Genomic DNA, 19,130 nt, shown 5'->3' on the forward strand with positions numbered 1-19,130 from the left:
CAATAACTTTGATATATTAATGTATGTTGTGTCAAGACATAACTCTCAACAATTTTTAACAGATCATAGATATGTCGCTCATTTATTAAAAAATTATAAACAATTAAAATAAAACAAAGAATACACTTTTTTGCAAAAACAGGAACTTCGAGAAAACATGTATTGTATTATTAAATATTTATTAAAGATAAAAAATGAATGACTAGGCAGATATATCCCCAAGATGTATCCCCTATTCCAACATTTTTAATCTACTCTGATCCAACTTCGAATTAGATTAAACGTAATCTAAAATTTAGTTGGGTCGAGTTAGAAAATTTGAGGGATGAAAGTGCAGGAGAAAGGTTTTTGTCGGCGTATTTGCTTTATTGAATATATAAAAGTGTTTTTTTTTTTTTTTTTATATCATGGCAAAACATTATTTGCCTTCATTTTAATAAAATAATAAATAAAATATGCATTTATGTATAACCACGTTTATCATTTTTTTCATTTAATCGCTTCAAATAAAGTGCAAAAAGTAGAAAAGTGAAATTGATATATTTCAGTAATCAAAAGCTCTATGCAATTAAAAGTTATTGCGGTGCAAATCATTCAAGATTCCATCTCGCAAGATATATTGTATTTCAAAATTAAAGTGATTGATCAAGTGTCTTCTTTTACAAATATTTATCGATAAATGATTTATTTGCATGCAAATGTAATTGTACTCGCAACATGCAATTGCATTTCTTTAGTTGCGATTATATGATTTTGTGATAATATAATAATTAACTCAGTTTATAAAAATGTAAAAATAAAATTATGGCAAATTTAAAATTTTATGACAATATACTACATATTTTGTATCATAAAATGTCAAAATAAATTATAAAATATTTTTTAAATTATTAATTTATACAAGAATTAATTAGTTTTAATATTTTTGATTATTCTGCTTTTCACAATACTTTTATATATAGAATAATATTAGAAAAGTTGATTTATGTGAAAAAACATTTTACTTAAAAATGAAAATATAAATAATCTTAAAATGTAAAAGACTCTATCTAAAAAAAATTTGAATACTAAAAATAAAGCGTGTAATTATAAATATGCCAATGCGTTTTCTCAACATCTCATCATTGTTACAAAATATTAATTTGTAACAAACTTAGTGTTAAGTTTAAGCCGAATGATAGCCGAAATATACATGCGAGAAATGATGTTCATGTATTTTTTATTGAAATATCTTTTTTTTTGGAAAATCTCCGAAAATGCACCGTTCTTCAAATATTGTGATTTTTAGCAATAACGAAATCGAGTTAATATAAGAAAGAAAGATTTTTCGTTTTTAGTAATTTTAGTGATCCTGAAAAGAACTAATTTTTATAAGTTTATAAGCGATTTAACTCAAACTCGTCCATGTAGATTCTGTTTTTCCTCGCAATAAATTCTGCTGTCGAACAAAATAAATGGTAGGATTATTGCTATTTAATCCAATGTTGCGTATAATCTTACAACTACGTCCTTTCTATTCGTGGCGTACGCTGGCCTTTATAAAGGATAGTTCGCAGATAGATTTTACAAATAGAAATCTTTATTATATTAATCGATTTCCTTTAATAAAATTTACTCGACTATTTTTGGAAACTTTTTGCAAATATATTGCTTATTTTTTGATGAAAAACAGATAATATTTCTGTTCGTTGAGAAACCCTGTAATATTATAATCAAAGAATTAAAATAGATTTGTACAGTAATACAAACTATTTAAAAAGTCTTTCTTCTCTCCCCTAAGTATATAGGACATCTCAATTTTGCTAGAAGATTAAGGATTTAATTTCCCGAAAGAGATTCCGATTCCTTTTTTAAGGAGACACGTCTTGCAGCTTACTCGCCATTTTTCGCTGCGCTTATTTTCCCCAATGCTTCAGTCAAAAAGGCGTGAGGAAATTCGATCTTTCGATATCACGGTTGCTCTGCTGTCGCGGAAGAATCATGGACGCGCGAGTTTACGAGATCGGCATGCAAACTCGTCCTAGTCGCGAGAAAGAGAAACGAATCGCCTTTTTATTCCTTCGACAAAATCGATACTACTCGGAGGGGAGGAAAAGAGTCAGGGGGTCTACCCGTATCAACGTGAAAAAGGGCGCCCTCCCCCTCCTCTCGCCACTATTTGCCCCTCTCCGTAGATGGACGGATGGATGGACGGGCAGAGTAAACACTGCACGGCGGAATTTCCAAAGGGTTCCTACCATCCCTCCTCTCACATGCGATCGACAGCAGATGCCGAACTTAATAACGATTCCTGTTACATTGCTACGATTGAACAGTCTTATACGTTCATTCTTGTCTTCTCTCTTTAAACGGAATTGACATAACGTCCATCCATTATTCTTAAACTTTTCTAGTTTGATGTAGCTCTGTTTCTTTAATTTGAAATCACAAAAATTAAGATAATTATAGATTTTATATATAGGGTGTCCCAAAATCATCGAATGACTTTTTAATAACAAATTTTTTCGCTAATTTGAAAACAATTTTTAATAAAAATGTCGAGGCATCAATGAGCTTTATATTATAAACGATTGAAAAAAAGGAAAATCTTCTTGAACTTAAACTTTGTGTTGTTAAAAGATTGACAAAACTAATTTGGAAACATTCCTCAGTTAATTTTATATAGACGGAGTTTATTTTGATATAATTTTAATTTAAACTTAGTTACAAAGATATATGATGGCAAAAACTGGAAACTTGCAAAAAATGATATTCTCCTTCGACATTTTTGGTGAAGCAAAATTGTCTGTAAATTAATTAAAGAATCTGTTATTAAAAGAATATTTGATAGTTTTGGGAAACTTCGTATATATTATACTATACGAAGAAGCTATAAAAATTCTTTAATACCACAAAAATTTTGATATTACTAGATTACAAACAAGATTACTAACACGTTTCAATATAAAAATCAACGTCAAATCACAAGAAACGTTTACACTCTTATTTTATTGAATTCAAGCATCAATACAAAGTTGAAAGCTAGTATTTAATAAATGCTATTCAATAAATAATTTTTTTAATTTTTTTGTTATTATCTATTATTATCTGTTATATACTGATAAAAAAAAATCTATATTTAAATATATATAACAAAAATAAAAATTCTGTTATTTATTAATTATTTCTTTTAACTAATAAAAAAAAAATAAAAGTTACTATTATCAGATTTACAATTGTACGTTTTTATATAAACGGTCGCAACTATTCGCGTAAAGCAAAATCTATTTGACATTTCTCAGTGCTTTCTATGCAAAATGAGAGAGAGAAAGATTTACATATAATTATATTATTCCATATGGATTTCCTACTTTCCACGCTTTGCGCGAAAAGTTGGACATCCGTGTTGGATCGTATATGTACAGATTTCATTTCAAATTGAAAGTACCCCCCCCCCCCCCCCGAATGATATGGAATATATATACCTTGCTTCAGGCGAAAAATTGCAAATTTATTGGAGCTGGTTTCGGTGACTGATCGGATACTTATCATAAATATTTCTTCGTATCGAAAATAAAAAGTTTATATATTTACGTTTACATTTAAATAATAATTCAATAAATAATTACTTGTGTTAATTTTAATTTTTAATTTTAATTTTACTTTTACTTTTAATTTTAATATATTATGGAGATTCACTGTTTTATATATAGTGAAGTAAAATTTTTATATTATTTAGATACGTGATATTTGTTAAGTACATAATTTAAGAGTCTTGCAATTCTTGCAAAGACTTAAGATTTATCAAATATGTTTGATTAGCATTTTCTTTGATGGAATTAATATATGTGTACCAGTATGAACTAAAAATCTCATTTCTGAATTATGATTTAAAATGACGAGACGACTTTGTAAAGATACAAGACTTAAGGTTGTCTGAAACTGTGGAACTTTAACTAGTTTTCCTGCTTAGCTTTTGTATCAGCTGCAAGATGATTAATAGTTGGGTGCTTCAGTATCAAATTTTCTATAATAATAATATGGATGACTAGATTGAGTTTAATAATTTGTGCTGGCAAACGTGCTGCGAATTGCCATTCTCGCCTTAGGAAATATCCTTGACAAGGCTACAACATTTGCTCTAGTTTTTTTGCAAAACTTTCAACTTGCAATGTGAGAACGTTTTTACAGTACTTGTCATACATGAATGTACCTCCCGATGCGTGCAGTACGAGAACTGATGGTTTAACATTCAAAATTCGCGTTTAAAATTTCACGTACCTAACCGAGCTACTCCAAAAAGAGGTCGTACAATCGGATCGTTACATTGTTCCGTTGTTAAAAATTCTTTAGACGATGAAGATAGATTGTAGGTTTTTCACCTTTTATCTCATTACAGCAGAATACACACTCGCCTCTCATTTCTTTCGCTGTATAACGATCCTCATTTTTATAGTTTTATATTTATCATTTCGAGAAGGCGTAAGGATAATGTTGGATCTAGTATTTTTCCAGAGAGTTGAGCAGTCAGTTGTAAAATTTACTTGCATCTGTGATAACGTACTATCCAGCAATGTCAGCTCGATATATGCAAACTTATATACATAAGCCTAAGTTTTTATAGAATGGCGGTAGTGTAAATCTTACTAGATTTGCTAAATTAACGAGCATCAGCTGATTTTTTCCTTGATCCAAAAGGCTGGTGCTTGTTTGCTACTCCTGGTCATACTCATGCTGACCTGGCACGACTGCTGCAGAATCCTCCCGGGATTTCGGACGCTGAGATGAACGATTCGCTGGCATGATTGCGACCACTTGTTGCACACGCGGAACAATTGAGAACAATTGAGATGTTTGCAATTTACGAAGAAGCTATTTACAATCGCGTTAAAATTATGCGCGATCGGAGGTACCAATGTAAGGCGATTACTTGATCTAGTAGTCATAACTAACTTGCCTATATTAAAAAAAAAGAAGTTTTTATTTTGTAGAATACACAAAAAAATAAGAAACAAAAACTAATGTTAAAAAATATATGTATAAATTTAAAAAAATAAATATAATTATATAAATATAAAAATAAGTTTATATAAAATATATGTAAATATATATAAATTTATAAGAGATAAGATTATTATCGTATTGATAATTTCTGATAAATACAATAAATAATATAAACGCTATATAGGATATATTTATATAAAAAAGAATTGAAAATTTATATAGTAGATGATGTCAATAATAAATAAGTTGAAAAATCAATCTTCTGTTTAGAGTTATACAAATGATTTTTTAGTAATTTGCTTCTGTATTTATCATTTGCGACGTAAAAACAAAAAAAATTATCTTATACATATTCTGTCTCTTATATTTATAGAAAATGTCATATTTATATATATCTTCTTTTCACATTTGCATACATATTTTACATCTTGCTATATCACAAAATTATGAACTTTTTCAAAAATTATTGAACTTTTTTGACTCATTTGATAGATATCTTGAATCAATATATTTACCGATGTAAATCTTATATCTTATACGATACATAATTTATCGGTAAAGAATCCACTAAACTCTTAGATATTCCCATAAAAGAATATCTGAACAAAATCTAATCACTGACAATGAGATACATTACAATTAATTGCCAAGATGAATGATTAACCTTTGGGCAAAATAATAAGACAATTCTTTGTTATAAAGTATATGCGAAAATATAAAAAGAGGACGTAAAACGTCAAAGTAAAATTTTTTTTTTTTTTTATATATTGCACGTGATGAATAAAAATACGAACTTATTCGATTTACTAAAATTGAAAGCTATCAAAAATTCTGACCAAATTGATATGTGTTATTCGATTAAACATACAATATTTGTAACATATAAACAAGTTTATTTTTTGAATATTTTGTATATATAGAAATTAACTTTTTCACATTTGCTGAAAATATTTTTAATTGTTGGTTATTATCTATTTGTTATCAGCGGCTTACAGTTGAATGCATTTAAATGAAATTAATGCAGCAACCTTTCCGTGACTTTCTTACTTCTGTTTGAATTTTATCAATTATTTCTAGCATTTTCAGTCATCAATTTTATCAAGTACTTCATGAGAAAAACATTCATGGATAAAAAAAATATTAATAATAATTGTTTACAATAATAAAATGTTTATAATAACATATTTAATATATTTTTAATATAATTTTAATATGTTTTTAATTAATTATAAATATATAAATTTGTATGTATGTATATCATGTATGTTGTCTATGTCTATGTGTTGAATATTGTTTACTTAATTTTTATTCTAATTGTATTATTCGGGAGTCAAAATTAATGATATATTTTTCTCGATTAACACACATAAACTTGCTATGTTTCAAATATCAAATGAAGTCCAAGATAGATTTCGAGATTTCCTCACGGATGTACCATGCAAATTTCGTATATAAATTCACGAATCGGAAATAGATTCCGAAATTCGTTGTTCCCTCTCTCTCTCTCTCTCTCTCTCTCTCTCTTTCTCTCTCTCCTTCACTTTTAGGATTGTGATCAATAAGTCTCTTTGCCAGCGCGCATTAATATTCGACACGTTCGATGTCTGATAGTTTCTCATAGGATTCTATCGTCGGATCCGCAGAAGAAAATGGACAAAATTTCTCGTTAGTTAATTCAAAAGTTGCCTTTGTGATTAAAATGACCGAATATATTGTTTATGCAAATATTCGCGGAGAAACATATTTATAACCAGCAGTTGTGCATCCAGAAAAGATAATTTTTCGATATGTTAATATTTTCTGCAGATATAAGTGTGTCGCATAAGCTTCTCGTAATTTTTATTGATCAGAAATCAAGCAAAATATTAATGAAGAATTAATTTGGTAAATCATTGCTTCATTATAGATGTACGAATTTTATTATAAATTAATTTTAATAACGGAGGAAAGAAAATGGAATTTTTTAGTTTCAAAATCGATACAAATTATAGTATATTTAAATTATAAAGATTGAAAATATTTTTAATTATTTATTTTAATATATATTTAAAATATTTTTAATAAGATATATATTAAAATTATAAATATTTAAAAAAAAAAAAAAAATTTTTATGGTATGAGATTTTCATCAGAAATAAAAACAATTACTAAATATACAGATAATAAATATTTAATAGCCTTTTAAAAAAGTTTTAAATTTTCTGATTTTAATTAACTTACAAATAAGTTAAACGATCTCTTGGAAAGAATAAAATGTAGAGAACATATGTTTAAAGTATAAAGTTTTATATAATATATTCTGTAGTATATCACTATAGTTAATTATATATATGTATGTATGTATGTATATATACGCGAGTTTATATGCCAGTATCCTAGTATCCTTTTTAAGAAATGTAAAACGATAGTTAATTTTGTCGAAGAAAATAACACACTGTTCATACCCTGACGGTTATTCTGCTGTCTGGCAAGAAGGATTGTGCTTTCGAAAGAGGGTGTTTTAGTCGAAGGAAATTATACCGTAAAGATATACACGGTTATTGCGTTAGGACACGTGAACCGATAACGTTGGCCGTTTACGATTTCACGGTAGTATAATACTGCCGAAAAATTGACGTAAGGCACGGATCATCGTCGAGTGTGAGATATCGAGCTATTTGGGTTACGCGTATTTCGCGCAATATTATTATTATTTTCTTGATTTTTTATTCATCGATTCTCTTGTCCATATGACTCTGTTTGAGAATTAATTCAGTAGCTAGTTATAATTAATGAGAGAATACTTATATAGTAAAGCTTATTTTATTATTTAATTATTAAATATTTAACACTGTATATATATATATATATTTTTTTTTTTCTAATTTGTTAAAACTACAATTGTATTAATTTGTAATTTTGAAATGTTTTTAAAATTAATTACACTATAAAAATTTGATTTAAATGTAAGATTCACGTGTGTTTATAAAAAAGATATGAGTTTTTGAAAACTATTGTACGATGATGAGTTATGTGATTACATCAATAGTAATTAGTTACACAAGTGATAATTAATTATAAACTAATATTATTTAAAGAACAGATTTACAATTGATTACATTTCTAAAACTTATTAACGCTGTACCAACTTACACTTGCAAAAGAGCAGACGATCTCTCTATGCGACGATAAACGTAGATGACTACACAAAGTGACATACGCTAGCTGATGCCATCGTTGTTGACTGGCACGAAATAGGAACGACGAGAGTGGATGCGCAAGCGGTGATTAAAGTTATCGACCTTAATGAGGGGCGGGAGGCACTCGAGTTAACGACTACTGGGTTAGTCGCGAGCTTTCCGTCGTCAGTAACGGACATTGGCGAGGGTTCAAATATAACGATGTATGTGCAATATGCATATAACGTCGGCTGTGATACCATTTTTGGAATTGAAAATAGATGAGATCGCACATTATCTATATTATATTAATATAAAATCGACATTTCCTATGAAACGATTTGACAGATGGAGAGAAAAAGGATAGGAAGATGAAAAAGTAATAATGCTAAAAAGAGAGATGATCCATAAAAGAGAAAGAAGAAGAAAACCACGAGGTATTTCTGGAAATCTTCAAATTAAGATTCGGCCTGAATCATCGATCTTCCGGCATTTCATTTTTCTTTACTCATTGGATTGATCGATGATGTGCCTCAGGTTTTCATAGCTATTGAATCGATGAATTTCATAGCTGTCGAAGCACCTTCTTCGCTTCCGACAACACGTGCTGCCTTCTCTTTTTACACGTAGACTTAGCTCTTAGATTAATGGTCTTCTCTCTCTTTCTTTCTCTTCTCTCAAGATTCTCTCTAATTTATTATTAGTATTATATATATATATATATATGTAGAATTATATTATTTTAATTTTGATGATAATATTATATCAGAGTTAACTCTATATATATTGATAGTAATTTGAGATAGTAATTAACATTAATTTTCAAATAAAAATGAATACATGAAGGAAATGAAATTAAATCTTCACATTCACTTACACTTCACGGATCACTTTCTTTTTGATATAAAATATTGTAAAGGGTATATTCCCAAGTAACACTCGCTTTTAATTATGCAGCGTTTTTTTTTTTTTTTTTTTTTTTTTGTTCATGAAATATGCGACTTTGAAATGCTATCACAACTTTCGTATTTGTATCATCCATTTACAATATATGTCAAAAGAAAAGTGATTGATCTCTCTCTGTGAGATATGAGTTAATGTCAACATTTATCGAGAAAGCAAGCTGAAAATGTAACATAAAATTTTTTTATATGACATTCTCTCTTTATTTTAGAAATAGGAAAATCTCTTTATTAATAGAAATATTATTTTATAAATATAAAAAAAGTAAATATATAAAAGAAGCAAGAATCTCTTATTTGTATATTTTTAAAAATTTTGAACTTTACTCGACTTTTTGAACTTTGACTTTTAAACTTTAGTTTTTGTTCACTTGGGCATTGCACGGTACTCGAGTACATCGTCGCCGAGAATAGCGGCCGCTTGTCTCCGATACATACACACAGCGGCTTTCACAGACTAGGTCGACGTCGTTATGGATACATTTTTTTGCTTTTTCTTCTAACCGTTTCTCTGTCGTCAAGGTCTTTTCGACGGCAATATGGTCTTGCAAATAGGCGTTCTAAGATGAAGATCGTTCCTTATGAATATTCATCTGCGGTGGCAGCCGAATTAATCGTTTGGCTCCGTTAATGCGAAACGTGTGAATGCGCTTTCACGAGTAACAGTGTCCCGATGTCGACACCAATGTCGCCGTCAAAGTTTAGGGACGACAATGATAATCATTCCAATTGCAATTTCGCTAGAATAATGCATCGGATGCATCCCTGCAATCGCCGTTACTCTTCTCCAGCTCCCCATACATTCTACTACAAATATCATGTAAATTATTCCTGTATCGGTTGTGTTTTAGTAAATATAACACTTCAGAGATTCCATAACAATCTTTGTTATTATACGGACAACGATAATTTGTTAGAAAGCAGTGCACATTCCTGATTATGGAACAGAATAACAACCGTGTGGATGATATTTCCATTATTGAAGCAAATTTTGTTCAAAATGTTCAAAATGGTTCCCGTGCATGTTTTCATAAATTCAATCTGCACTATATATATATATATATATATATATATATATATATATATATATATATATATATATTTTGTCAGTTGAATTAATCGTCGATTAAATTAATAAGAATTCGCATTAATTCTAGCATTAATTAATTAAATTAATAATATTAATTAAATTAATAAATATTCATGCATTTATTTTTGATGTACATATATATATATACATATATATATTGATATACATATATATATATATATATATGTATATCAAAAATAAATGCATGAATATTTATTAATTTAATTAATTAATGCTAGAATTAATGCGAATTCTTATTAATTTAATCGACGATTAATTCAACCGACAAAATTATAATTAAAATTTCTAACTGTACAATCTGTCGTTCTTAATCTAATCTTTCTGTCCATGTGTTAAATAATTAATAATTTTATCCATATTATACTTAAATACTGCATGCATTTACTGATGAAATAATCGAAGATTGATTAAATTAATCAAAGTTGAAGTTATGCTGAACGTATATTTTTTTATATGTACAAAAAAGACCATTAATATGTATTAGGCTGAAATTCGAAGAAAACAATAGAGAATTCAAATCAAATTATGCTTTTTTCGTTTTGTACAACAGAATGACTTCCGTCACTTGATCTCCATCGATTAATCTCAGTTTTTGATACAATCTGTGTATAGTTTATTATATATATAATTACCTCCTGTATAATGTTGTAAATTTTTAATTGTTGTAATATATATCGCGATTATAGATCTCTAACTAGAAATTTGTTAGGATGTTACGCGAAGCTGCGACAAAGATCATTTAAAGATAGAATAATTGAGATAGATTTATAATTATTGATGAATACATATTTCATTAATCCTTTCTTCATATAGATCACATGGCAAGCTAATTTCAAAATCCATTAATGCACTCATTAATCTTCGCTTTAAAGTTTTGACGGTTTACATTGTTATTAAACTTCGTTTAATGTATTAAATTTTAGCTCGTTTCTCTAGAAAAATTCAAATAAGAATATGAAAATCAATATGACTCGTTAAGCGCTATATATGTGTATATGTTATAAAAAAATATACAATAGATATCGTACAATAGATCGTAATATTTAATATTGCTTCTCTGAACATACATATACATATAGTCAATATATCTAGTCAAGTGAATTTTATTCTATTTAATAAAATTTTATTATTTTATTCTTTTTTGTTATTTTACTCTATTTAATAAAATTTTGTTATTTTGTAATTAAATTTTCTATGAAACGCAGCAATTTGTGTCTGTGTGTGTGTCGGAATTATAATACATTCACGATTGCAATAAGGGCAATACCTTGTTTTGTGATAGATAAACAAAAATAGAAAAAGCAAGGGAAGGAAGAGAGAGTGGAAGAAAAAGAAAGAAAATGAAAAGAGGGAGTAGAAAAAGAGAAAATTTATGGCAAAAGTCAGTTATATTTGCTATATCCGTTTAGTTTACTACTAAATATATGGTAGACCGGTAGTCTGGTCACGAGTACGAGTTGCGCCATCCGTTAAAATGTAGGTATACATATATATATATATATATATATCGTGAGAACACCGCGATTAAAAAATTCAAGTCGTTGTAAGCAAAAAAATATACTTTTGCGTAGCGCAACACAACAAACGCATCGTTGCATATTTCACCGTTGTGAAATAAAACTGACAGAATCCAAACGGGAATTAGCGACGCGATTTTGCAGCTTCTATTTTTTTATACACATGTACGCGATTTCCATTAAATGTTTTAGTCGAACTGTTTTCTTTGTCTACTTTCCCTCTCTCTTCTCTGATAAAATCTTTTAACATAACTTTTGCGTCCATTGCAATTTTTGCATTCATTACAATTACGTATTGTATACAATAATTTTAGAATTAAGTGTATTTTACTATAGACATAGATGTGAAAAATATTATAACCCTCTATAATCGCAATCTTTTAATTAATAAAAAAGTAATTATTACAATGTTTATATATATATATATATATATATATATATATATATATATATATATGTATATATTCTTTTGATAAGAGAATTATGTTAATTTTAGCAAACATTAAAAGAAAGGAAATGAAATATATGATATTGAATAGATATAAGTAAACACAGAAATATAAAAAATTATAATAATTGAATAAACATTAAATAAATGTAATATGTAAAAGATAATAATAATAAATATAATATGTAGAAGATTAAATTTAAGAAATGAGAAAATTACATAAAATTCGAGAATTAATTGAGTTTGTGTGAGAAAGAAATCAAACAATATCGATCTATACAATATATTCAAGTTTTTTATAACGTAAATTACACTCTATCTTCGATTTAATCTATAATCCTGAAAAGAGCAAAGATGGGGTCGCTCCCCTAGTAGTCGCAAAAATTGACGTTCCCGTTAGATATCAGTGATAATACATAATTGGCGATACACACGTGGCGAATATTATTGCGCGTAAGTGCGCAAGGCGGTTCTCAATTGTACACTTGGAAGAGGGTCATATCGTGCCGCAACATCGTACCGGTATAGCAGACGACATATTTAGATCGATGACTAGGGGGAGGAACGGCCCCGTAAAATGATACCCACTTGCAAGGGGTGGCTCAAATGTTAATTGCCTGCATAATTAATGCCATTACCCACGCCCAATGTGGTATTCACGGTTGGTATTAAAAATCATGGAGTTCTTCTCTCTCGAACATACCCTCGATGTATGTTTAAAATATTTAACACGCAATATATGTAACGCCTGTATGGTATATGTTGTTGGCGTGTAAATTTATGATTATATATAATAATGATATAGATTATAATTTTAATTTTGTATAGTTTATAATATTTTTTACTTCTTCATATCATTTTTTATTTATTAATTCATTGTTGTTTATCATTAATTTATTTATATATTTATATCTAATTGAAATGTTAATTAATATATTTTATCTATATATATTAGCATTAAATTAGATATATAATAATTTTCTTATAATGTCATAAATTTTGATACGGGATGTTAATTAAAGCGCAATTGATTGCTGCATTATTTCTCGTCGTTATTTTCCGCTCATCTCCGGAGCGAGCAGAAAAATTAAAATTTGCCTTGCTTTCCAACTATTGCTCTGACATGAAATGTGAAACCATTTATTAATTGGAGTTGAATTAATCCTATCACGTAATTGCCTCGTTCGAATTTCAGTGAAGTACATAGCACACAATGAGAAAAACTCAATTATTATATAAAGTGTTCCAAAAGTGTCGAATTATAATTATAATAATTATAATTAAAATTATATATGTACTTAATTAATTTATACTTTATGTTTAATATTTTTTTTTATACTTTATTTTTATTGAATAATTATATTATCTCTATTGTCTATATCTATATATATATATATATGTATATATATAAATATAAACGACCGCATCATTGCGTTGAATTTTTTTCGATAAAACATTTAATTTGCATACAACTACCATATACGTTAGTTGAGAACTGTTTTTTTTTTTTTTTTTTTTAATCTTATCTCTATTTCTGTGATCAGGGAACGATTCGCAAGTGTCGATTAGATCATTCATTACAACCCTCGTCACGCAACCGTTTTGCGGTTTACCCTGCTTCCCCGCATTTCTGGATCTATGTAATCCTGGGGTTGTACACACTTTTCCCTTTTTCTCCCTTTTCTGAATTCACGTAACCTCAATGTATGCGTGTTTCATCAAAAATTTTTTTTTTCGTTACTTGTGGTTACATGCGCACCAACAGGGTCATTAACGCGAATCAACTTCCGCGAAAACCGCGGTACATCCATGTCGAATATATAATTTCTTTTTGCGGACAGAAAACATTCATATTAATGACAGGGAAAGTACGTGCAACGTATGGTATCGAAACAAGGTACTGAAACATAGATATATATAATTTGTGTACAAAAGTGGTACATCGCATGTTGCATGATATATGCAGGGTCGGTTTTACGCATATGTAGAAGATGCGGTTGTATAGAGCCCCGCTCTAATGGAAACTACAGTACGAAATATTTTGTGTTTATAAATTATTTTTTATATAGAATTGGTAAATAATTTAATAGAAATGCGTTAGTACATCTATTTGTAAATTGTACGAAATTGTTTTAAGTCTAATTTATTCTCGTGAAAATATAAAAAATAGAAATAAAAATAATTTTATTAATGTATAAAGTAAAAAGCAATATTATTAGTAAATAATAAATTTAATTCTTTTAATTTTTTTTATTTTTTTATTTTTTTATTTTTTTTTTACGTGATATGATATTTTGAAGAAATTAATAGAATGACAAAAATCCTTCAAGATTCTTTAATGATATTCGACGAATATAATTTAATAACAATAGATTCAGAGTACTGACAATTAAGTGGGAAAACTGGCAGATAAGAGCCAAAACACGGGTATTTAAAGATTACATTTAAATCTTAAAATTTGACATATATAATGTTTTTTGTTGCAGTCGAATTTGAAATTTGACTGACTTGAAATCTTTATATATTTATATCTATGCTGAAGATAGATAAAAAAAACAGTCTAAAACGTATATTTTTAAAGCACATTTGTTAATAAAATTTTACAATAATAAGTTCGCGCGCCAATTTCCGCGCCTTGACTCTTATCCGCTAATTTTTCCAGTTAATTGAATATAATTTAATTGATTTAACAAAACAGAATCCGTTTTACATAGATTTATATTGTATGACAAGCATTCATACTATTTTATATAATATTTAAAAATTGAAAGAAATGGGATAGTAAAAATTTTATTAGAACATTGTAAAAAATCTTTAGCATCTTTTTACAGTATAGTTTATTTATGAATATTGATGATGTAGAGCTAATGCAAACAATTAACAATTATTTCATATACTTATGTTAGTTTTCAAGATATATGTTTATAAAAAAATTTAGATTTATCATGTATGAATTAAATTGAAATGTAGAAGTTTTATTATTGAAATTGAAATTTGAAATTTTATATATTGAAAGTTTTATTAATACTCCCTGTTTTGGTGGCAAAATTAAATGCAGTTTCTCGCGACTAAAATTAATCAAAATTTATTTATAATTATCAATATCTCAAGAAAAATTTGTTGGATTTCTTTCTATCTTTTCTATCCATTGAAAAAGATATAACAAAAATAATACATGTAAATAATAAAATAAATAAATTTTTGATCACAAAAATCTAGAAAAGTAAATTTATAATGACATAAATAATAAATTTATGATAAAGTTAAAATTAAATTAAATTAATTACTACAATAAAAATTCATATTTATTATTTTACAGTATTTTAATACTATATTTTTATTTACTTTTTCTTAATTTCTTTTGTCTCGTGTTTTTAATTTTTAATTAGTTAATTTATTTTATTTTCTTCTTATAATTTTTTTTTTTAACTTTTTAGCTTTATTTTTTTTCTTCCACATTTTTTTTTAATTTATTATTTGAATATATTTTGTTATATACAATATATAGGTGTAATGATTTTAAAATTAAAATTAGATATTATTAGCCGCTATCGCGAATGAACAGGGAAACTTTATCGAGAGTGTGATTATGTTTTGTAATTTGTAATGCATTTAATTTTGTTTAACGTTTTTGTGCAAAAAAAAACATGCAAAGACGAATAAAAGGGAAATATTTACAATATATGTTGGAAACATTTTTTGAATAAAAAAACAATAATAATAGATATATATAAGTATATATAATACATATATAAATCACATTGATCAAATCTCTCACCAATAAAACTCACTTTAGTCGATCTATATGATAAATGATAAAATGATAAAATTCGGAAAAGAATTTTTTATTTGCGACAGAGTTTTCACTTCAGAGTTTTGATCGATATCATCAATAGATTCCAACAGAAATGTCGACGATATCTACACCAAGCTTGCAGCTATCGAACAGAATTTTTGAAAAGCACAGTCGGCATCGAATATTCCCGAATCCCGGTCGCAAACCGTGTATACTGGCGGAACGAATAAACGTTATTCGGTGTTGCTTTGATCATTCATTCTGCGGAGTAACGCCAATCCGCCTGTACTCGAATAAGTACGCTACGAACTACTAAATTGCGCTAAATTGCAGGGGGAATGCGTTAACACGCTCGCTGTACACACCACGCAATCCATTCTGATCGATCAATCAATTTGACGTCGAGGAATTTATCGCGTATACAGAATGGATCCGCTTCGTCTGGTATCGATTCGCAATTGGGGATGATTGCTTAAGTAAACAAACTATGTATGACAAGCTAACTTTTAGTCTCTCATTCCAAGTTGATACGAAATATTGAGACTCGTTGCGTATGAAATATAGGTACATAGGTATTCGAAAAATGTATTTTTTTTTTATAAATAATATTTGTTAAAAAACGCGTTTGTTTTATAAAAGCATTCTGTAAACATACAAATATCTGGTGTTTTATTAGCAGTGATTCATATATTCAACGTCCCACTTCTCACGTGTTATTTTTTTAATGACAAATATCTCGATTATTTTGAAATCGAGATTTCCTCTTAACGAAAATGTCAAAGGAGATTACTTGTCACAACATTGTCAATTTTTTGGCATCATGTAGATATCTTTTTTCAAGTTTTAAGTTAGAAATATACTAAAATAAAGTTCGAAACTTAAAACTAAAAAAGAATGCAGTCTTGAAATCCATTCAGCAACTTAAAATCTAATTCGCAAAAAAATTTTTTTCATCGTTCATATAATTCGAAAATCATTGGTCTCGACATTTTCGTCAAGGAAAGATTAACTTGAAATTGATTGAAAAGAGCATGTTAAAAAGTAATGCGTAAAAAGGAGATATTCTGTATACACTTTGTGTAATTTAATGTATGCATTTACAATTTAAACTTAAAATTTTTTTACTTTATTTCTTTTTTAATTGTATAATAAAGTAAAATTCTTTTATTTTATTTATACAAAAAAAAATTTTTCAAAATTGTAAAATGAGAGGAAAATTCATCTCTCACATAAAGACAGCATTGTTATATATAAAATATGTATTAAATTTACACTCACTCAGAAAGAAATTAAAATGTATTCGGAATATATTCAGGAGCACAAGGTGTCCGCAAAGAATTAATATCAACAAATAGAAAGCCGGAAATATTTTACATTAATCTTACTCATTTGTCCATATGTCGCATATAATCGGGATATTATTCTGGATATAGGTAAAATGAACTATCTCCGCCTTTTATACCGGATGATCTGGCTGCGATTGACAGCCGTTTCTCCGGAAAAGCAATCCTCAATGTCGCAAAGGCTTGAACGAGTATTTGCCAAACCGGACTGTGACCTAGCGCAATTCTTTGCTCCGATAAGTATGTACGACAGATGTCCTTTACGTGCCATACACGTGATTTTAGTACTAGTCACTCTTTTTCTCTCTCTATTTCTCTCTCGAACGAACGAACGATCTAGAATCGATATACTTGTTGGATATACGCAAAAAGAAGTTCTTAGTTACGTGATCGACATGCAACAGTGTCTAGCTTGAGATTTAATGAAGAAACAATTTTGCAACTTTTTAATTAATATATTATAATTAGATACATTATATTGGTATATATATATTGTCTAACATAATAAATATTGCAGAAATATATATATATATTTATATAAAAATGCTACCTTAAAAAGTTAGCGCCCAAAAACCTCTGAAATCACGGTTATCTTTTACATTTTCACAAATATCAGGGAAAATATGCGTCTTTTAACAAAAAGTGCCGAAACAAAAGTTGTAGAGAATTAAATTCTCTTTCCAATGAGATCAAAGTTATTGTAGTTTGTTCCATAGATTTTCGAGGAACCGTCAATAGCCGAGAAAATATTTTTCGATACATTTGAAATTGTTTATTAACTGATTTATTTCAAAACCTATGGAGCGAACTACAATCATTTGGATCTCATTTGAAAGATAATTTAATTCCGAGCAAAAACTTTCCTATAAACATAATTATTTTTCAGTAATCATTTCAGTAAATTACATGACATGATAATATTTTAATTTGATCTAATTCTTTCAGAAAATTGATTAGATACAAAAAACGATGTATTAAAAATATTAATTTACAAAGTCTGAATTTAATAGCCGACATCCCACTCTTTGGGGTAAAAATGTTATTACAAAGAAAATAATTTTAGAATTTTTAGATTTATAGAGGTAGTTTTCTAATTATAGATAATTTTATACACATATATATATACATATATTGCGATAATGATAGATTGCCAGGACGATTTATAAGTTTTATCCGTGTAAACACTGAATGTGACGTCGCGCAGGAAAAATTGAGCGGTTATTTCAATTCTTTATAGTTTAAATAGTTTGAGAACTGCAATACTCACGCAAAAGCACGCAACTTCTTTCGAAAGAGGATTCGTAAGGAATACGATCACTCGCTCCTTCGCAATTATTAAATCTTAATTCGCTTGACGGCATTTATAAATGAAACTGATAATAGTATATGACAAGTGATAATCTCTCATAAAAGCATCGTGGAAAATGTGAAAATTTCTAAAGAAAAAGAAGATAAAGGGAAAAAAGCAAAAAAAGAAAGGAAAAAAGAATTAAAAAGTGGAAAGGGAAAAATATTGAAATCGTTATTCACATAATTGAGGCTTTGAATGGCATTTTATCACTCGTTCTATCAATATTTGAGATGAAATTCTTCAATTAAATTTTCTATGTTTTAAAATAAAATTGAAGTGAGATTATATAAATGGCTTCTTATTGTGAGAGAAATGCTACTGATTGCTTTCGATTATTCATATATTTTTTTACCTGTAAATTGTAGATATATGAAAATGATATTTTATATACAATAATCTGATAACATATATATCATATTCATATTCTATGTAATGGAGTCGCTGCTGACCCAAGTGTATAT

At 27.9% G+C, this 19,130-nt stretch overlaps 1 protein-coding gene and 1 long non-coding RNA gene across 10 annotated transcripts in view; one reads left to right on the top strand and one right to left on the bottom strand.

The window, feature by feature from the left end:
• Con (leucine rich repeat protein connectin) overlaps window positions 1-19,130 on the top strand; it is a 122,753-nt gene that overhangs the window by 72,577 nt on the left and 31,046 nt on the right. The window contains exon 3 of one of the 9 annotated variants that reach the window (XM_070313380.1): window positions 17,409-17,558. The exons of the other annotated variants lie outside the window; for them this stretch is intronic. The gene's annotated coding sequence lies outside the window, so the exon portion shown is untranslated. The remainder of the gene's footprint in view (window positions 1-17,408; window positions 17,559-19,130) is intronic. 9 annotated transcript variants of the gene reach the window in all.
• Window positions 1-19,130, bottom strand: part of LOC138942937 (uncharacterized) — a 105,778-nt gene that overhangs the window by 46,489 nt on the left and 40,159 nt on the right. The window lies entirely within an intron of this gene.

This window comes from Polyergus mexicanus, unplaced genomic scaffold, assembly GCF_030449975.1.
Source record: "Polyergus mexicanus isolate NDT 795.1 unplaced genomic scaffold, iyPolMexi1.0 SCAF_2, whole genome shotgun sequence".
Classification (NCBI taxonomy): domain Eukaryota; kingdom Metazoa; phylum Arthropoda; class Insecta; order Hymenoptera; family Formicidae; genus Polyergus; species Polyergus mexicanus.